The sequence below is a fragment of the Octopus bimaculoides genome, chromosome 29 (assembly GCF_001194135.2).
Source record: "Octopus bimaculoides isolate UCB-OBI-ISO-001 chromosome 29, ASM119413v2, whole genome shotgun sequence".
NCBI lineage: Eukaryota > Metazoa > Mollusca > Cephalopoda > Octopoda > Octopodidae > Octopus > Octopus bimaculoides.
Genome location: NC_069009.1, coordinates 4602103 through 4610027, shown reverse-complemented (window position 1 = coordinate 4610027; position 7925 = coordinate 4602103). Strand labels below are relative to the sequence as shown.

The 7925-nt window shown below is 36.9% G+C and overlaps 1 long non-coding RNA gene across 1 annotated transcript in view; it reads left to right on the top strand.

Annotated features, from left to right (window-relative positions):
• The window catches only part of LOC128251261 (uncharacterized), a 52115-nt gene that overhangs the window by 16461 nt on the left and 27729 nt on the right, over window positions 1-7925 (top strand). The window lies entirely within an intron of this gene.

Below are 7925 nucleotides of genomic sequence, written 5' to 3'. Positions count from 1 at the left end.
ATATATATATATATATATATATATATATATATATATATATATATACATACATACATACACTCAAGTGTAGGCGTAGATGTGTGGTAGGGAGCTTGATCCGCAACCACATGCTCCTGGGTTCAGTACCACTGTGTGGCACCTTGTGCGTCAATTTATAAGACGGAAACTGAAAGAAGCCTGTTATGTGTGTATATATATATATATATATATATATAACAAAGTAAAGTTGTAAGATACAGCACGAGTGGAAATATATATGAAAGAAGGTTTGAAAATGCAGTTTTAAAGATGTTTATTCACTTGACCGGTTTCATGTATGTATTATAATCATTATGTGACTTTTATATAGTAATTATATACCAAAGACATGTGGCAAGTTTCATTTTTAGGTATTCCTTGTGTCATCAAACAGTCTTCAAGCTCTGGGCACAAGATCTGTTCTATTTGAAGTCAGAACACTGGTATGTGAGACATAGGACTACATTATGTAATGCATAGTAAAGTAGTTAGTATTAGTGGCTATAGTTGTTGTTGTTTAACCCCGGGTCAGTCCTGATCCAGACAGACCTATGATCAATGATGTTCCAGCTCTGATCATTCCATGTTTGATTTTGATTTTTTTTGAAGGCACAAGGCTCAGTGGCTAGAGCATCAGGTTCACAATCATGAGGTAGTGAGTTTGATTCCTGGACTGGGATCTGTGTTGTATTCTTGAGCAAGACACTTTATTTCACATTGCTCCAGTTCACTCATGTGTAGAAATGGGTTGCAGCATCACTGGTGCCAAGCTGTATCGGCCCCTTTGCCTTTCCCTTGGATAACATCAGTGACTTGAAGAGGGGAGGCTGGTATGCATGGGCGACTGCTGGTCTTCTACAAACAAACTTGCCCAAACTTCTGCCTTGGAGGGGAACTTTCTAGGTGCAATCCCATGGTCATTCATGACCGAAGGGGTCTTTACCCTTTACCCTATTTACATATAATGGCATGGAAAGGGAACGCTGATATGCATGGGAAATTGCTGGTCTTCCATAAACAACCTTGTCTGGACTTGTGTCTCAGAGGAGAACTTTCTAGGTGCAATCCCATGGTCATTCATGACCAAAGCGTGTCTTTAACAGCATGGAAAGGTGAGGCCGCTATGTATGGTCAACTGCTGGTCTTCCATAAACAACCTTGTCTGGACTTGTGCCTTAGAGGGGAACTTTCTGGGTGCAATCCTATGTTTATTCTTGACCGAAGGGGTCTTTATCTTTTTTCTGAGACTACCTTATTGAATTTGTTCACATTTTAAGCTAGACGTATGTCATTTGAGGGAAATATAACTGCTATTTCTCTTCAGCACTTTTGATTCCAGTAGTTATTCTTCTTCTTCTCCCTTAACTTGCAAATCAGAGCTCATTCTCTAGACCCTCCAGCCATAACCATCATGTCTGTTTTTCTTAATCATAACATATTTAGGATTATATTAGCATATGTATCCTTCAAGCATTTAGGAAATGTTGATGTGATTCGAAGGAGATTTGACTGCTATTTCTAGCTTAACTTGCAACCACTTGCACACCCACCTCCAGGGCTTATAATGCTATTTGCCAAATCAAAGAATTTACATTTGTTTTGTGATTGATTGATGACAAGGACAGCTGTTGCATTATGATTGGCTAGCAATTGATGAGGCGTGATTAATTATTAATAAATGGGTGTGGCCTAAATATATAAGAAACAAAACGTTCCTATATATTCTATGTATTTATTTATTGTTTATTAAGTAATTTATTTAATCAATTAAATAATTATCCAGTTAATTATTTAATTTAATATCCTATTTATGTTAGAGCTATATTAGAATTGACTGAATTCAAAAATTAATTTTTTAATGAAAACTTATTAATGAGACATAGTTGTATTGTTAAGAAGCATGCTTTGTAATCATGTAATCTGGGTTCAATCCTATGGCATGGCATCTTTGATATGTCTTCTACAATGGGCCCGAGCTGACCAAATCCGTGTGATTGAGACTTCTGGTGATTTGCTGCGCTTGAGAAGACACGTCTAGCTAAGTAACATTGTAGTCATGGACAGTGTTACAGGCACGTGAAAGATATCTGTGATAGGGACACGTAAAAGGCACCTGTGCCAGTGATGTGTAACAGGCACCCATGTTGGTGACACATAAAAGGCAACTATGCTGGTGAAAAGCGCCAGTGATGCATGAGAGGCGTTTATGCTGGTGACAAATAAGAGGTACCTGTGCCAGTGAAACATAAAAGGCACATGTGCCAGTGACATGTGAATGGCATTTCTTCTGGTGATATGTAACAGGCACCTGTGCTGGTGACAGATAAAAGGTACCCATGCTAGTGACCTGTAAAAGGCACTCGTAATGGTGACACATAGAATACACCCAGCACATTCTGTAAAGTGGTTGGCTTTAGGAAGGGCATCCAGCAGTAGAGCCCAAAACCTAAATAGACAGCAGGGCTTGGTGCAGTCCTCTGGCCTTGCCAGTTCCTGTGAAACTGTCTAACTCATACCAGCATATGTGTCATATAGTTGAACAACATAAACCGTCAACTCAACCAGATCTTTGTCAGTATATTCCCAGCTCCCCCTGGGTGACCTGTTGAACATAATCACAACCAGTCCCCACCCTCCACTAGATACGTCCTCATTTGTTTGGACCACGTGGCATGCTGTCAACAAACAAGGGCCATCAATTTGTTCAGGGGCCATCGGTGCAATTTGTTCTTGATGTTGACAACAGTGTTAAAACAGTAGCCTTTTACATTGTTTACATTATTTACATTTGACGGATATTCGTCCTCATCTTGTTTGTTGTTAACACAACGTTTCGGCTGATATACCCTCCAGCCTTCGTCAGGTGTCTTGGGGAAATTTCAAACCTGGGTTCTCATTCCTATCGATGTTACTATTATTATTATTATATTATGAATAGCATATGGGAACCGGTATTGAGGAAGGATAGAAAAATAATAGATTTATAAGCCTTAAAATTCACCCCATAATTGCCCACAGGCATATGGCGTAGTGGTTAAGAGCGCGGGCTACTAACCCCAAGGTTCCGAGTTCGATTCACGGCAGCGACCTGATTAATAATAGTAATAATAATAATAATAATAATAATAATAATATAATAATAATAATAGTAACATCGATGGGAATGAGAACCCAGGTTCGAAATTTCCCCAAGACACCTGATGAAGGCTGGAGGGTATATCAGCCGAAACGTTGTGTTAACAACAAACAAGATGAGGACAAATATCCGACAAATGTAAATAATGTAAATAATGTAAATAATTCCTCATCTCTTAAATATAGAACAGTAGCCTTTTAGTTGCATTTTCATCTTGGAGAAGAGATGGAAGCCTGCAGGACCTAAAAGTGCAGGGGCAGAAGTGATGCCATGTTGTCTTTGGCAAGAAACTCACGAGTGAGGAGAGCTTGATGACAGGGTGCATTGTCATTGTGACGAATCCAATTTTTCACGCTCCACCGATCTGGTCACATTTGCCAAACATCTTCCTGCAGATGCTTCAAAACATTGCAATAAAACTCTCAATTGATGGTCTGGCTCTGAGGGACGAATTCTCGATGTACAATACATTTCCGGGGTTGACACTTGTGGCATGTCTTCTAGATTGCTCATCATCTTCCAGGAACATTCTTCCACTCTTGAAGCACATGTGCCACTCAAAGCATTGCGTATAACCCATTGACTCATTGGCATAAACTTGCCAAAGCATACACAATGTCTCTGTAGTAGACTTCCCAAGTTTAACGCAAAATTTCATGTTGGCATATCCATAATCACAAAACCACAAATTTCACAACTTGCTAAAAAAACACAGTAAAGTCACTCAACACACTGCTTCATATAAACATATACGATATGTTGTTGTTGGCACTCCGTCGGTTATGACATCGAGGGTTCCAGTTGATCCGATCAACAGAACAGCCTGTTCGTGAAATTAACGTGCAAATGGATGAGCACTCCACAGACACTTGTACCCTTAACGTAGTTCTCGAGGATATTCAGCGTGACACAGTGTGACAAGGCTGACCCTTTGAATTACAGGCACAACAGAAACAGGAAGTAAGAGTGAGAGAAAGTTGTGGTGGAAGAATACAGCAGGGTTTGCCACTGTCCCCTGCCGGAGCCTCGTGGTGCTTTAGATGTTTTCGCTCAATAAACACTCACAACGCCCGGTCTGGGAATCGAAGCCGCGATCCTATGACCGCGAGTCCGCTGCCCTAACCACTGAACCATTGCGCCTCCACGACCACCTCGCATATATTAATATTAATTCACAGGATATTTATTTATAAAGAAAATAAATATTGAGCCTTTGTAATTGACAAACTTCCTTCATTAAAGCTGATTATATTTTTGGAAGGAACGATATTGATTCAATAAAATGCTTTCATGTTGTTCTATTCGTATGTAAATTATATTTCTGAGTTGTATTTTAATGCAAATATTTGAAAAAATACAGGTTAAATGTCTATAGACATCAGTATGCCTCTTTGAGTGATTCAGCTATTACTATTTCTGTTGTATGGAAATCTGAATGACGGGGACAAGTCTGGTCATGAGATTAAAAATTTTGGATTGTAATCATAAGATTTTTGGTTCAATTCCACATACATACATGCATGTTTTTTATCTTTTAATTGTTTCAGTCATTAGACTATGGCCCTGCTGGAGCAACATCTCCAAGAGGTTTTAGCCAAATGACACAATCATCAGTTGTTGGTTGCTTTCTAGTCTCGTGTTTTGAGCATTTAACAACGATATACGCTTTCGATAAAACAGTTGCTCCCGCAAAGCAAGTTAAAAATAAAACTTAAAAATAAATAAATAAATAAATAAATAATACAATTGCAGCATGGAAGGTCTTTATAAGCCATTTATAAGCCAATTCGTGCAGGGCGGAATTTTGTCAGTGAACAGGCCGCAGTCTCAAAGCGACGAAAATATTTTGGCAAATTAAATTTAAATGTTGAAGTGAATCTAACGGTTTTTGTGTGTTTCTTAAATGGCTTATAAACACCTTCCACGCTGCAATTGTTTTCGTTCCAGCACACAATCTCAGATCAGGTCGCTTGCTATGCAAGTACATCTCCAAAATAAATAATAGTAATAATAATAATAATAATAATAATCATCCATTTTCCATGCTGGCTTGGATTGGCTGGTTTACCAGGAACTGGTCAGGCCGAGGGCCACATCCGGTTCCAGAGTCTGTTTTGGCATGGTTTCCATGACTGGGTGTCCTTCCTAAGACTCACCATTCCACAGAGTGTACTGGGTGCCTTTTTACATGGCACCATCACCACTTCTTTTTTAAGTGGCACCAACATAGTACCAGTGTTTTTTTACATGGCACCAGTGCTTTTTTTATGACACTAGCACCAGTGGCACCAGCACTTCCACCAAGGCATTTTACATGGTACTTTGGTTTTAAGACTCCAATTCTGTTGTGGTGGGCGTGTCTTCTCAAATACAGCAATGCACCACATATCTTGCTCCTCTGTCATCTCCTTCGTAAGGTTCAGTGTTTATAAAAGATAAATATTTTTTTAAGAACCCCTTAGAAATTTTTCTTATTGTTTCTCATTATGAGCATATATTTTCATAAATTTGCATAAATTTGTATAAATTTTCATAAATTTGCATAAATTTAGATTCTCTGAATTCAGTCATATACATATAATTAATTCTTTTTAAAATAGTTTGAGTTAGTTTCTAAAAGTGTGAAGTATGTGTGTGAATATATATATATATATATACACATATATATATTTTCAGATGTGCATATCTCTGTGTTTGTGTGCATGTATGTACATGTGTATGCATGTGAAAAATATGTGTGTATGATTTGCTAGGGTTTGCATGTATGTGTTTAATGTGTGTGTGTGTCTTTGTGTATTTGTGTGTGCATGTGTATACATGAGTGTGCATTTGTATATGTGTAATATCTGTGTGTTTCAGTGCACACGTGTGTGTGCATTTGTATATATGTAATTAATATGTGTGTGTGTGTGTGTGTGAGCATACATGCATGTGTGCATGCATTTAGTCATGTCTGTTTTTGTATGCCTGTGTGTACCTATGTGTGTATGCATGTTTGTAATGTGCATGTGTGTGTGTGAGTATGTGCAAAATACATATTTATGTGTATGCATGTTTAAAAAATGTATGGACATCATATTCAAGACTGCTTCATATTTGTGTATACATGTATATAAATATAAAATATATGAATTGTTTGTTATGTGTGTTTAATATACATATAAATATATAATGTTTTATATATATATATATAGATAAAATCAAAATAAGCAACTCAGATTTTGAAGATGACTGCAGTACGCACGTTTCATGCTACTCCATTTATTTAAGTAATGCGAGCATTACATTAAATGCAATATGTAGAGAGCAATCTTCAGCTGCACAAAAATGTAGAAAATTACAGTAGAATAGACATATTATAATTGTGGCATAAAAATCCATCTTGACATAGCCAAGGCTAGCAGGCTAGTAATTAATTATAGGTAGAATTCTAACTATATATATATATATATTTGGAGTATTTTGGAAATTCCTTGATACAGTTATAATATTTGGAGAGAAGATTTTTTTCTCAAAGAGTTAAGATTGAGAAAAGACCCTTTTTAGAAAGTCGAAAGACTCTAACCTTTGGGAAGAGATTTCACAAAAGAGGGAAAAAACCTCCTTGTCGGAACAAAACTCTGGAAGAAAACCAAAACTTTCAGATAGGGACTGTCGGACTTTTACACAAAATGTTAGAAAGGATGACAAAAGTACAGCTCCCAAAATTACTGCAGAACTTAATGACCACCTTGAGAACCCAGTTTCCACAAAAACTGTTTGCCTGGAGCTGTACAAAGTTGAATTTCACAAGAGGGCTGCAATCACAAAACCACTCCTTTCAAAAATAAATGTTGCATAGTGTTTAGAATGGAGTAAGAACCTACAGAATTGGTCCCTAGAGCAGTGAAAGAATGTTATTTTCTCAGACAAGTCATCCTTTACCTTATTTCTGTGGTATTGAGCAGAATATTTGCTGTAATTCACCTTTCATACCAAGAATGCTTCCAATCATTTATAATCAGAATCCAGGAGGGCCACTTCTTGGTATTATTATTATTCACAGCATTATTATTATTATTATTATTATGATTAAAGCAGAGAGCTGACAGAATTGTTAGCAAAGTGCTCAGTAGCATTTCATATGTCTCTACATTCTGAGTTCAAATTTCACCAAGGTCGAATTTACTTTTCATTCTTTCAGGGTCAATAAAATAAGTACCAGTTGAGTACTGGGGTCAATGTAATCAACCAGTCCCCTCCTCTAAATTTCAGGCCTTGTGCTTATAGCAGAATGGATTATCATTATTATTATTATTATTATTATTATTATTATTATTATTATTATTAAGGCAGAGAGCTGGCAGAATCGTTAGCAAAGTGCTCAGCAGCATTTCATATGTCTCTACATTCTGAGTTCAAATTCCGCTGAGGTCGACTTTGCCTTTCATATTCTTTGTAAGCCTAGTACATATTCTATCGGTCTCTTTTGCCAAACTGCTAAGTTATGTGGATGTGAACACATCAACATCAGTTGTTAAGCAACGATGGGTGGACAAACACAGACACCCAAATACACACACATACACACATATATGTGTGTGTATATATATATATATATATATATATATATATATATGCGAGTAAAAATAAATACAAAAAAAGGTGGATTTTTTTGTATGATTGTGTATAGAGGAATATATTATTTTGCTTAAAAGAGTTCCAACACTGTCTGTTTTTTATGTTTTATTTATATTCCTGCAGAACTAATGTGGGGTATAGAATATGGAAT